Genomic DNA, 14950 nt, shown 5'->3' with positions numbered 1-14950 from the left:
ATCTCATGGGTTTGTGAGCTCGAGCCCCGCATCGGGCTGTGCATTGATGGCCTGGAGCCTGCTTGGGATTCTGTCTCTCATTCTCTCTACCCGTCCTCCCACTTGTGCTCTCTCTCTCAAAATAAATAAACTTAAGAAAAAAAAAAAAAGGCTACTCTCTCTTAGCCTAGACCTACAAACATGGTATAAGTTCTTTTTTCTCTCCCTCTCTATACACACACACACATAAACACACACATATATGTACACATATACACACACATATATTTTTTTCTTCAAGTCCCCTACCCCAGCTAATCTTCCAAACCTTCCTCAACCCCATTTCATCCTCCTTTCCTCAGAGCCTAAATGGAAAATACACAGAGTTTGACAAGCCAGAAGCCACACAAATGTGTGAATCTGGCTGCTTCAACAGCCATCATTCTGTGTCTCAGGATCACTTTTATCCTTGTTTAAACATGCCATCGCAACGCTTCTCTGACAACAATCACAGAGAACACTTGGGGATAATTTCCCTTTCAGCCCAACACCTCAGGAAAAATTAAAAGCGGAAAGAGGTCGCTGACTTAGAGGTAGCTGTTTTATCATATGCTACTGCATCTGTTTGGTGCATAAATGGGGCCCATTCCCATCTAGGGATAAGGTGAATTATGCCTAGAATCCATTTAGGAGTACTGAAGTCCCCTTAGAAGGATACTATAATATAAAAAAAATATGGGGCGCCTGGGTGGCTCAGTCGGTTGAGTGTCCGGCTTCGGCTCAGGTCACGATCTCATACTCCATGAGTTCCAGCCCCTCCTCGGGCTCTGTGCTGACAGCTCGGAGCCTGGAGCCTGTTTCAGATTCTGTGTCTCCCTCTCTCTCTCTGCCCCTCCCCCACTCATGCGCGCGCGCACGCGCGCGCGCGCGCTCTCTGTCAAAAATAAACATTTAAAAAAATAAATAAATTACACATTTATATTAAAGATGCTCTCTGAAAATGAATAGTGCTGGATTTTTATCATATAATGGTGCACAGCATATTATTTTGGTCTTTCAAGTAACACTGGGGAAGCAGTGACCACATTCCATCCAAATTTGTGTAGGAGGTGTTTTGGAACTAGACATTTAATGTGAATGTGGCAGATTCTCTAGATTTAATTCTTTTGTTTGAATTGAATGATGTTCTGATCACTGTGACTGTAAAATCAAATTTCAAAATGCAAAGTAGAATCTTCTTCTTCAGAGACAATTTTATTTCCCAGTATACTTAAAAAAAAAAAAAAAACAACTCCACCTCACTGAATTATATTTCAACGGTGGATTTCACAAACTATAGTTATATCAACAAAAATAATTATCTTTATCATTTTAGAAATCCAATACAACAAAACGGTGAGTTTAATGCCTTTATTAATGAGCATGAATCCTATTCACCTCTCTAATATATACATCTTTAAGTAAAACCGTTTGTAACAAGGAATCATGAAAGGGTAAAATCTTAATAATAAATAATAATCGGTTTTGTTGTTAGTTAATTAAATGATACCATGGGGCACCTGTGTGGCTCAGCCGGTTGGGCATCTGACTTCAGCTCAGGTCATGATCTCGCGGTTCATGGGTTTGAGCCCCGCTTCTGGCTCTTTGCTGACAGCTCAGAGCCTGGAGCCTGTTTCAGATTCTGTGTCTCCCTCTCTCTCTGACCCTCCCCTGCTTATGCTCTGTCTCTCTCTCAAAATAAACATTAAAAATTTTTTTAAAAAATTAATAAATGATACATGTTATGTAAGTAAAAGTCGCATCTATTATCAACAAGCCACTTCAATCATTTTGTCTAAATATACCATTATTCATCATTATAATCAAACATTTTGTTTAACAGGAAGCCTTATGTGTTGGTTCCCCCTCCCCACCATAGGTTGTGATCCGTCAAAACAATGACACCTTATTGTGTGCATGCATTTTATCATGAGAAGTTTTTTTACAAAATCAGTCTCAAGAGACGCCAATGTGTATAGGCAAGAAAAAGGGGTTCTTGGGTAAAATAAACTGCAGGAAACCTCAGTGCTACAGCCTAGACATTCACAGTGCCCAATAAAATATTAAATTCTCCGAGATGACCTACAATAAAAAATCTGTTTTAAATAAGTAATTTCTAAAATAATGTAACCAAAACTTTTGTTTTCTTTGTTTTTAAATTTTAACGTCCTTGTTTAGTGCATACAGTTAAGAAAATAATGACCTGGGAATAAAATCACCATAAAAATACAAATGAAAAGCTTCAATACATTGAGCTTTTCCATAAAAGCTTCAATACATTTCACTTAACTCATGCAGCACTGAATTAAAAACTAAATTAAACGGTAAACTTTACATGATATTTTCATACATATTTATCTAATGTCTAAAGTGGGATATTTTGATGGCTAAAATTTTCCAAACACATTATCCAACCCCCGAAACAAGCAAAAGTGAAGAATGATACAGTACCTATTCATATGTGTACCCAAACTCTAGCCTAAAATTCAATTTCAAACTCTGCTAGGGCCTTACTTAAAGCCAAATGAATATGTTTTTCTTCATTTTAGGCTTAAGGATCTTTGCATTTCTATCTCAGGACTTACTTTTCCCTTCCCTCCCCTCTGGGCATTCTGCCAAATCAATTCGTAAATGAGCATAGAAGGGACAGCCACTGCTCAAGATTCCCTTCTCTAAAATGCCTGTTGTATTTTCTGAGGATGGGGGTTAGCCCTGAGTTTATATTCTCTGCTTTAAAGACTTCCTCTCTTTCTTTTCCTATTATTATTGTGGCTTTCGGTTTTAAAATCAAAGAACAAAAACGCAAATGCCAGAAAGTTTAGAAGTTCAGAAATATAAAGGTTGTCTCTTCCACCTGATATTTCTATGTAACAATGACTGGTAACAATAACTCTAAAGGTGACGCTCACAGGCATTTACTGTGTATTTTTATGTTTATGAGCGCCATTTTTATCCTAACAACTTACTATAAGCTCTCATTGCCCCGTGCCTAATATCACACAACTACTAAGAGGCATAGCCAGCTAAGACATACAACATCTCACTGTGCCCTGCTGTCTCTGGCAGGAACCGACATCAAGCTTTGTGATGTCCTTTGTCCTGATGTTTGTGACTCAGTAGTATTAGGTGACACTGGGCTGAGGTCCTGGTGGATTTGTTACGTCAACTATGAATTAACAAAATTTGAGCTTATATTACTTCTATTCACATATTAGGAAGCACTAATAAAAAATCCTAATTATCCTAATCCTGCAACAAACTTGTTCATTTGTAAAATTTGCAATGTTGACATTTTGCTTTCACTTTTTAAAATGTTTTGATTTTTTTTTTTTTTGAAAGAGAGAGAGAGAGAGCAGGGTAGGGGCAGAGAGAGAAGGGGACAGAGGATCCGAAGCAGGCTCTGTGCTGGACAGACTGACAGCAGCAAGTCCCATGTGGGGCTCCAACTCATGAACTGGGAGATAATGACCTTAGCCAAAGTAGGAAGCTCAGCCAACTGAGCCACCCAGGCACTACTTTAACTTTTTTTTTTTTTTTTAATGTTTATTTTTCTTTTGAGAGAGAAACAGTGTGAGTGGGAGAGGGGCAAGAGAGAGGGAGACATAGAACCCAAAGCAGGCTCCAGGCTCTGAGCTGTGAGCACAGAGCCCCACACAGGGCTCAAACTCATGAACCAGGGGATCAAGACCAGAACCAAAGTCAGATGCTTAAGTGACTGGGCCACCCAGGTGCCCACCTCCCTGCTTTAACTTTTTAAATGGATGTATATACACTTAAAAATGTATATATATTAAGTGTATCTGTCATTAAAAGTTTATCTATCATTAAAATGTTGTTTTTTAACCTGTGTATACTTCCATGTTAATCACCATCCCAATAAACATATAGAACATTTTCAGCAATCTAGAAGGTTCTCAGAATGGAGCCATAAGTTTGGAAGTCCCCAGGCCACCTGCACTTCTGAAAAACTGGCTACAAATTAGGGGGTCTGATAACTTGCTAGAATGATTAGCAGGACTCAAGAAAATACTATACTTATGGTTAGAGTTTTATTATAAAAGATACAAATCAGGGCTGATGGGGGTTTTGGGGTAATGATGTTGTGGTCTAGAGCTGACAGCCAAGAAAGAATTCTTGAAGAAGTCTTTGGTGTAAAAAGGTGATTTTATTAAAGCATGGGTACAAGACCCAAGGGCAGAAAGAGCAGCACTGGGGTTGGGACCAGTATCTGATTATACACCCTCAGGTTGGGAGGGGTTTAGGGATAGAGTTAAGTCTCTAAGGTATTTTGGAAGCAAGGTTTCCAGGACCTCGAGGGGCTTGGTGTCGTTAGAAAAATGGCATTTTTTACCATTTAGTAAAACCTCAGTCATGAGACCCTTCAGATGTATATCAGGGGGCCATAAGCTTGGAGTATGATTGCCAGCATATATCTTGGGGGATTTGAGATAAAGGAAGCTTCCAAAGGAATTTTCCTATGTTCAGGTGGACTTAAGGATCCTGGGGGTCAGGATAATGTTAAGCCGAGATTCCCTTTTGTCCCTAGCAAAGTGTCATCATCATCAAGGCAGAGGAGCTCCTAGAGGGAGGTCACTCTGCCTATTTCAAGGACTTGTCAGTGGGCTATAGGCAGTAAGGGAATTTAATTTTTCATTTGCCTTAGTTTCCCCATCACCATGGTAAGCACTTAAACCCCTTTCCTTTGTTCTTGGGTAGCCAGGAGTGTCCAAAAAATATCACACATATCCCACCTGGTCGGGGGTGGAGAGGTGCTATTAGCCTGTACTTGCCCTCAGCCTGCCCTATGCTCCCTCATCAGGACCAACCAAATGGAGAGTCCCAAAGGGTGATGTCTGGTAGAATCTTGAACATGGAGCTTCCAGGTCACTTCCCCAAGAAATTGGAATGCATCACCCTTCCCCAAACCCTCACAGCTAAGAAGTGTGCCCAAACCTTGGCGTCTAGAGTTAATATCTATTGAGGTTTCATCACATACACAGGGCCAACTGACTGAATCATTGGCAAAGTGAATGAACTCAATCCCTAGCCCCATTTCCCTTCCTGGAAATCCAGAATGATAAACCCAATCCTCTTTCTGGTTGGCCTTTCTGGTGACCGGCCTCCCTCCAGCCCGAGTCATCTCATTAGCGTAAACCCAGGTGTGATCCAGGGTGTGCATGATTCACAAAGCCACTTACCACTCAGGAAATACCAAGATTCTAGAGCTCCACCTAAAATCTAAAAACTGAGGACAAGGAGGCCCAAATTCTTTATTACACAACAGTTGTGCATCTTTACACATATTTTTACACAGCTATAAACATAATATAGAATATTTTCTTTTTTTTTTCATTTAACAATATATCTTAAGAATACTTTCATTTAGCACCAGTTTTCATATTTACCAATTAAATGGTGGCATACTATTTCATTACATGATTGTACCACAATTTATTTAGCCTGTTGTTGGATATTTAGTTTGTCACAATTTAAATAGCATGGCACAGATCATCTGTATTGGTGTCACTTTGTTAAGAACCACAGCATTTTAGAGCTGGGAAGAATCTGAGTGATCATATTTTGCCTTCTCATTCTATTGACAAGGCCACTAAAGCCCAGAGATGTGAGTACCAGTAGTAGAAAATGCACAACAAACCAATTCTCCACATCCCTGTTCTAGGTTCTTACAGCTGTAACATGTGACAGTGAGTCTAATCCCTCCTCTTTGCACCCCCAAATAGGAAGTAACAAATGGTTAAGATGTACTCTGAAATGTTGCTGCTCTTATTTGCTAGTTGTTCTTTTTTAATCTTTCTAAGCTTCTATGTCTTTACCTCTAAAATGGAGTGATAATCACATTGGGTTATTTCGAATAATGAACTATATAAAGTGTATACTGAGCCCAGCACTGTGCCTGGGCGTTCAATAAAGGTAACTGCTTCTTCTATTACTATTTTATAGCAATAATAGTGAATATCATCATTCCTTTCCAGAAGCAAAAAAAAAAAAAAAAAAAAAAAAAAAAGCCTAAAAAAGAGTAGAAAGATACCTTAAAGGGTCCATGTGATCCAAAACAATCCAGAAAAAAAAACACAGAAATTTAACTACAATCAACCGTGTAATTGAAAAAAATAACAATAGCCAATTTTAAATGAGCACTTAGACGTGTGAGGCATTGTCAATAAGGACTCTATGTCTCATTAAGTCTTTACAGTATCCCTGTAAGGGAGACACTTTGGTTTTTTCCTTTTAATAAATTTAATTTTTTCTATAGCAGTTTTAAGTTCACAGCAAAACTGAGCAGAAGGCACAGCAGTAGATACTTTATTTGCTCCCATCTTACATATGAGAATGTTTAGGTACAGAGACATGAAGTTAAGCTCTCACAGGTAGGCAGGTCTAGACTGGTGATCCGAATTCAGGTAGTCTGGCACCACCATTTTCCCAGTTGATAAACACAGTGCTAGATTTTCTTTCACCAGCAAAAGAAAAATACTGATGTCTTTACACATACACACACAGGCGTGGATGGGAGAAAATGTCTGCAACATCCAAATCATCAAAGGTTATTTACTCTGGCTACATTGAAGAGCTGTAGAAATCACTATGGTTTCTAAAAGATAACATACTAAAGCCAAAATGTTCAAGGCATATTAAAAGGCAATTTGTAGAAGAGAAAATCTGAACGGTCACTAAAAAAATAAAATGTATTGGTTATTGTGAAAGTAAAGTTTAAAATAACAAGAAGACAGAAGGCAAAAACAGTCTGACAACATTTCGTACTGACAAGGATTTGGGAAAAGTGCAGAAAAATTTGGCATCACCCAGTAAAACTGAAAATGAACTGAACATATGATCGGAACATTCAAGCTCTGAGAAACTCTGGCTCCTGTGCACTAGAAGATTATTACAAGGAAGTTCCCTGTAGTTTTTTTTGGTATCAGTAAAAACTTTAAAACAACCTAACTAGCAAATAATGAATATTCAAAGAGGTATAAAATAAAATACCATACAGAAGTTACAAGGGATTCATTAAATATTTCTTTATCAGCATGGGGATATAAACAAAATATAATGTGTCAGAATATCTGCAATATGACATCAGAACTTACAAAAAAATCACACATGCACACCCAATAAGTAAAATAAGAAGGAACGATTAGGATAGCATCATTTTATAACTCCTAAAGAAATAATGTGCCCAGGAAATGCCCATTACTTAGCTAATGAACCAAAAGAGACAACCAAATATCAGGTGTCTCTTGAAGAACTACAAAACCCCTTGCAAGGAAGTCATGCTCAAAATAACAAACTTGCATCCGATCAAGCCTCTGGATGTAATTACCCATTCTTAGGAAATATAGAGACATGGGGCACCTGGGTGGCTCAGTCAGTTGAGCATCCGACTTCACCTCAGGGAATGGTCTCACAGTTCATGGGTTCGAGCCCTGAATCAGGCACTGTGCTGACAGCTCAGAGCCTGGAGCCTGCTTCAGATTCTATGTCTTTCTCTCTCTCTGCCTGTTCCCCACTCACGCTCAGTCTCTCTCTCTCTCAAAAATAAGTCAACAGCAAACAGGAAATACAGGGACAAAAGAACATGGTAAAGGTCTCTACATGGATGGAGAAAGGGGAATATTCATGCATTGTTGGTGAGAATGTAAATTGGTGCAGCCACTGTGAAATACAGTATGGACATTCCTCAAAAAATTAAAAATAGATTACCATATAATTCAATAATTCCACTTTTGGCTATTTACCCCCTAAAATGAAAACACTAATTTGAAAAGATATTTGGACTCTTACACTTACTGCAGCATTATTTTTAATAGCTAAGATATGGAAGCAACCTAAGGGTCCATCAATATATAAATAGATAAGGAAGATGTGGTATGTGTGTGTGTATATAATACATACAATATATACCACATCTTTCTTATCTATTATGTACATACATACATCAGCCATATATACATATATATGTATATATTTATCTTATCTATATCTATATATCTATTTATATATTTATATATCTATTTATATACCTTATCTATATATATCTATTTATATATCTTAACTATTTATATACATACACATATCTGCTACAAAAAAGAAGGAAATCTTTCCATTCACAATATTGAGGGTCCTAGAGGTGTTATGCCCAGGAAAATAAGTCAGAGAAAGACAAAGACCATATGTGTTCACTTATATGTGAAATCTAAAAAACAAACAAATGACCAAACAAATGAATAAACAAAAACAGAAACAGATTCATAAATTCAAAGAACAAATTGATGGTTGCCACAGGGGAGGAGCGGGGGCAGGCAACATAGGTGAAGTTGGATTAAGAGGCACAAACTTCCAAGTTATAAAATAAATAAGTCATGGGGATGAAAAGTGCAGCAAAGGGAAATAGGATTGTAATAGCATTGTATGATCACAGATGGTAACTATACTTATGCTGGTGAGCACTGCATACTGTACATGACTGTTGAGTCACTGTATTATACACCTGAAAGTAATGTGTCACTTAGACTTCAATTATCAAAGGAAAAGTCTCCAGGGGACCTGGGTGGCTCAGTCGGTTGAGCATCCGACTCTTGGTTTTGGCTCAGGTCATGATCTCACGGTTCGTGGTTTCAAGCCCCATGATGGGCTCTGTGCTGGCAGTGTGGAGCCTGCTTGTATTCTCTCTTCTCTCTTTTCCCCTTCCCCGCTCTGTCTTTTTCTCTCAAAATAAATAAATAAACTTAAAAAAAAAAGTCGTCACACTAATGAAATCAATAAATAGCTAGAATGTAATAGGGGAAGACCTATAACTTTAAACATACTTAAGAGACCTAGCAATCAATTATAAACAATGGATATTACTGGATCAAAATTCCAACAAACTATTTAATAAACATTACAAGACAACGGGGGGGGGGGGAATTGGATATTCACAGTAAGGAATTATTTTTGATTTTTAGTGGTAATAATTGTTGTGTGGCTATGTATTAAAAAAGTCATCGTTGGGGCGCCTGGGTGGCTCAGTCGGTTAAGCGTCCGACTTCGGCTCAGGTCATGATCTCACGGTCCGTGAGTTCGAGCCCCGCGTCGGGCTCTGTGCTGACAGCTCAGAGCCTGGAGCCTGTTTCAGATTCTGTGTCTCCCTCTCTCTCACCCTCCCCCGTTCATGCTCTGTCTGTTTCTGTCTCAAAAATAAATAAACGTTAAAAAAAATTTAAAAAAAAAAGTCATCGTTTAGAATACACAGTAAAATATATACTGAGGAAACAATATTATGGCTATGTTTGCTTCAAAATAATTGAGAATATTTGGGGGCTAAGTGAGTGGAGATATAGACGAAGTAAGATTGGTTCCGAGTTGTTAACTACTGAAGCTAGGTATTGGCTATGTGAGTTTTTATTATACTGTTCTATTTTTGTACATGCTTGAAATCCACCATAAGATAGACTTAACAATAATCACACACACACACAATCTATAAATGGTTTGTGGACACACAACATGTGTATCTAAGAGCATACCCATGTATACTAGAGTGGAAGGAAGGATGCATACCAAACTCACAACAGTTGTTGTCTTTGGGGATCTTAGAATGTGACTGGGACAGTGGCTCCAGAGGACGAGAGCTACATCCATAACATTTCATTCCTTCTAAAATGTGGAACTAGAAGCAAAAGTGACAAAATATTAACAGCTATAAAATTCTGGGTGAATATGGGTTTCGCTACAGTATTTATCATGCTTTTTACTTACTTTAAAAGATCTACAAGTAAATGTTCACATGCGAATCCCTCAGTAGATCATATGTGAGTGAAAATAAGTTGAGGGATGATGCCTTTATTCTCCTTTCTTTGAAATTTGGGCTGGTAGGGAATTTAACAGGAATACCAATCACCCAAGACTAAGACACAGCTCGCAGCGAGGTATATGGGGGTGCTGAATGGAGATACGCATGAAGTTCCATGGTTTCTCTGCTTTTGCCAAACAGCAAAGGACACACAAGAGTTCATTCAACAAATAAATTCATTCAACTGGAGGTAGCCTTATTCCCATGAATCTCATTAATCAGGCCATGCCCCAATCTTCTGATTTAAATAAAGTAGAAAATATAACACATATAAGTCACATAGGTTCATTAACGGTATAGCCATTTTTCAAAGCAACAACCTTCAATTCTTTTGTATATTCCAGTTTTTTTTGTCTTGAAAACTATTTTCCCCATGCTTTCTAGCTCATCTTCCCCTGACTAACACTTACTCACTTTTCAGGACTCAAATTTTCAGGATACCTAGCTGGCTTCTCTCAAATGGGCTAAGTCCTCCCACTTATCCAGCAAAACACTCCATCATACCATCGATGATATCTCTTAACTTGTTTGTCTCTCCCAACAGAGAGTCAAGCCAAGGCAGGGGTGGGTCTCCTTGTTCTTTTTCTCAGGAAATTAGTGGAGTGGCTCCCACTTATCATGGGCTCAATGCATGTCTTTTGAGGTGCTAAGTAAACTGAATAATATTGAAACCCAATAAAAAGAACATAATACCAATCTTGGAATGGTATTAACAATAGCAGTGAGAAAACATGGATTCAGGAAACTTTAGGCATTGAAGGTAAAGTAAGCTTATTGGAAGCAAAGTCACAGGAGAAATGATTCTGTGATACAATACGGGATATAGGATATTGACTTGGGGAGTAGAATCTAGAATTACAAGCTAGCACGTAGAATTTGCATATATTTCCATCTAAGCAACAGGGCAATTGTTGATAGGTTCTTTCATCTACTCTTTATGTGCCAACATGAGGCCACCTTTTCACCAGGCATCTTCCTCAGCAAAGGCTAACAGCCATACTGGTGCCCTGATCAGTTAAGGAGAAGATGATTTTGCTCAAAAAAACCAGTACTTGACTTTGATTGAGCAAAGGCATTTGGATGCTCTCCAAGCACTCAAGACATGTCCAAATGTGAGAGATTTCATTGTCAGTAGATCTCTGCCATGGCTCCTTTTCCTAATGTTCTATGAATAGGCTAATAAAGTGAAATCTAAAAAGCTCAAAGTAAATGATGGATTAGCTTGAGGGGATTTTAAGACATTACCTTTCTCAGAATCCTTCGTGATCATGCAAACTGCATTTAACCAATGTATTATGGCCCAGTCATGGAATATACACAGATACACGCATTTTAGGATTTTCAAGTGCAAATATGAAATTGTGACCAATACAATTTCTCAGTCATGGAAGTTCAATCCTGGTTACAACTTTAGAAGTTATCTCTTTGTGGTATTTTCAGTGGGTGGGATCTATGTTTCACACATGTTTATATGCCCTGTGGCTCTCATTCCTTTCTGTGGAACTCAAAATATATTTAAAATTTATTGAAACTTCTCAGTTTATAAATGAGAAAAGCTATACCCTAGAGTGGGGGAGGAAGTTGGAGAAAAAAAGGAAGGAAAGGTGATTTTATTCCACTGATGGGCTCCCTTTTTCTGCAATGTTATACTTTTTGCTAGTCAAAAGAATACTAAGTTTGTCTGAAAAGAATGAAAGTTGCCTGATCACACTAATAATGCCCTGTAGAGAAGGTTGCAGGGCTTAATTTAGATGTTTTAAAAACTTTGTTATTAGCATTACAGGGACTTAATTTAACTCAAATGTTTTGATGAGAATCCTGCTTCTGGTGGACTTAAATAGCAAAATCTCTTCCAAAGACAGCAAATGCTTAAGGAGCCTGTCTGTACAGGAAGTCAGGTTTCTCAAGAGACTTTAGGGTTGGTCTCTGAATAAGATTTAAAGTAATTAAACCAAACAACTCCAGAGTTGGGATTCCATTTACATGGAACGCCCCAGAGAGCATGATATTATTGACTGAGCAAGAAAATAAATTCTAGAAATCTATTCTATTACCTACTGTACTAGAAGTCCACAAACACATCTGGTTCCCAGGCAGGTCACTAAACTATGGGTTAGGTACTGAAATCTGCTGTGCTGTAAGATGAATGGAAAGGTACGGACAAATATACTGTTGCACATAAATTAAATGTGGCTAAATTGAAAGAATTTTCTCTTACTTATTCTGGAAGTATGTCCTTCCTACTTTTCTCTTGAACTCCTTTCTTTTACAGAATCATCATTTTATCAGATGAATTTATTTATTTATTTATTTATTTATTTATTTATTTATTTATTTAGGTAGGTAGTTCTGACTTGAAAAATTAAAATGTGAAAGTCCTATGCTAATTGGCTTTTTTTAATTTAAACTTTTTTTAATGTCTATTTATTTTTGAGAGAGACAGACAGACCGCAAGCAGAGGAGGGGCAGAGAGAGAGGGAGACACAGAATCCGAAGCAGGATCCATCCAGGCTTTGAGCTGTCAGCACAGAGCCCTATACAGGGCTTGAACCCGCAAACTGCGAGATCATGACCTGAGCTGAAGTTAGATGCTTAACTGACTGAGCCACCCCGGTGCCCCCAGTTGGCCTTTTAAAATGTTCTTTTTTAATATTTTAACCATGTGTTCATTTCCTGGGGCTGCCATAACGAAATATGGCAAATTTGTTGGCATTATCTCACACTTCTGAGAGCTAGAAGTTCAAAATTGAGGTCTTGGCAAAGCCGTGCTTCCTCTGAAATCTGTAAGGAGAATCTTTCCTGCCTATTCCTAGCTTTCGGTGTTTTCCCATCAATGTTTGGCAATCTTTCACTTATAGATGCCAAGGATTACTATAATCCTCCGCTTTCACACTGCATTCTTCCTATGCGTGTCTGTCTCTGTGTCCAAATTTCCCCTTTACAAGGACACCGGTTATATTGGATTTTGGACCACTCTACTGAACTCACTGTAACCTGATAACCTCTGCACAAATAAGGTCATGTTTTGGGGTCCTGTGGGGCTCAGGCTTCAACATATCTTTCTGAGGGATAATTCAACACATAATAAATGGAAGGGATAGTGTGAAAATCTAGAAGTCACTGTAAAATTTTACTCAGGCACTAATTCTAGGATTTCTTGGTTAAAGGAAAAGTAAAACTTAAAATCAGTTTCTTTTCTTTTTTCTAGAGGTTTTATTATTATTATTTTTAATGTTTATTTATTTTTGAGCAGGGGAAGGGACAGAGAGAGAGGAGGACAGAGGGTCCGAAGTGGGCTCTGTGCTGACAGCAGGGAGCCTGATGTGGGGCTTGAACTCATGAATCATGAGATCAAGACCTGAGCTACAGTTGGGACACTTAAATGCCTGAGCCACTGAGACACCCTTTAAATTCAGTTTCTTTGTCTTGTTAACACGATCAGTATAAGCCTCAAAGAATGTTGCAATCCCCAAGGATCTGGAAGAAGAAAGAAGTTCCAAGTATTGAAATACACAGAGAGAGGAGAATGGAATTGAAAGAAGGAGTGTAGATCTTTACTAGCAAGCCTGCAAATAATTGAGATGAGGTGTTTCTGAAATGTCACAAAATGAAAGTTATGAGTCTCTAGAAAGTTTAAATAGTGGCACATTAGTATGATCTACGTGATTATCATGATTTTAATTGTTTGGTTAAATTACAAATGACATATATTTATGGGCAGATATCTTGCACTGTATTTTTTTCTTGTTCTTTGTTTGTTTCTTTGTTGACATCACCATTTAATGCTTTTGAGAAAGGATAACGATGTCTGGGGTCTTTTTACATAAATTCCATCTCCATAGGTAATCTATATGATCTGTTCTAGCATGAAGATGTGAAGATAACACACATATTAAAATGAACCATGTCAGAATATTCCTGCTTGTTTTTATGTTAAGAACACAAATATACATATATGTCTGCGTATATAGATGTTCATGTTTGTGTATGTGTATATACATGCGTGTCATGCATATTATTAAGGTACCAATTTACATACCAGTATTTATCCACCAATTCCCTACATAGTCTCTCGTTACTTGGAACTTGGCATGACTCCATTTATTTTGTCCTGTGTTTGGCTAGACTTGATCATTTCTTGAAATATTCTACACCTCCTTGCACTAAAGTATTCATTCACTAACTTACACACGCTTCCTACCCCTGCCCCCATATGTTTCCTATACACCTGTTTCCCTTAGCCAGTGATACGGAATTCAAGCCACAAAGGAGCATTTTGTATTTGTCAAACGCTGCTTTCCATGAACTAGCACAGGCCCGTATCTCGGATTCATTTCCATTCCTCCCTGCCTCTGATACTTTATTCCCCTAATATAGATCTACCGGCAATTTCTTGCCTAATCTAACTGTGGTTTTTGTGTCCTTGTATTTTGTAAGGCTTTTTCCTTTCTTCAACCTTTATGACTTATTTCTTACATGTATAATTCCTGTCTATCACTCCAAATGTCATCTTTTCCAAGAGGAACCCATCTGCTCTCTTAGTATGTAGGGCTAAAGACTCCTCCTCTCAAGTTTAACAACACCCTACACACTCCAGCATCATGTCACACGCTGTCTGCCACTCAAGCATTCTACTTATAGTTCTCCCTTCCCCAAACTGAAAATACTCGTCTTCAAAAAACAGGTGTCTAAGCACAGAAAATGCTCAAGAAAGATTTATTGTTGAAGAAAGCAATTAGATATGTAAAAGTAGCTTATTCTAGCCAACTGTCAATCACTTTATTTTTTATCTATTTATTTATTTTTTTTGTCAATCACTTTTTTTAAAAAGCAGCCCAAGATATCACTCTTGATTGAAGGCACACTGTTCAATTGTATAGAAAAATGCACAGTCATCTGAGGCTAATTGTGTTTGAGACTTTGATATAAATACTCAAAATAAACTGCATGTTGAGAAAGAAAATAATAATATGCCTCTGAAAATGCCTGCCGTATATTGAAGGCACCCATTCTTAGCCCTGGCTATACACACTGAGCATAAGCTGAGGAGCTTGTAAAAGGTACACAGCCAGAGCC

At 38.0% G+C, this 14950-nt stretch overlaps 1 protein-coding gene across 4 annotated transcripts in view; it reads right to left on the bottom strand.

Annotated features, from left to right (window-relative positions):
* The window catches only part of ZNF385D (zinc finger protein 385D), a 900615-nt gene that overhangs the window by 123359 nt on the left and 762306 nt on the right, over positions 1-14950 (bottom strand). The window lies entirely within an intron of this gene.

The sequence above is a fragment of the Neofelis nebulosa genome, chromosome 5, assembly GCF_028018385.1.
Source record: "Neofelis nebulosa isolate mNeoNeb1 chromosome 5, mNeoNeb1.pri, whole genome shotgun sequence".
NCBI classification, from domain to species: domain Eukaryota; kingdom Metazoa; phylum Chordata; class Mammalia; order Carnivora; family Felidae; genus Neofelis; species Neofelis nebulosa.
The sequence above is the reverse complement of the archived record's forward strand: the minus strand, read 5'-3'. Positions and strand labels throughout refer to the sequence as shown.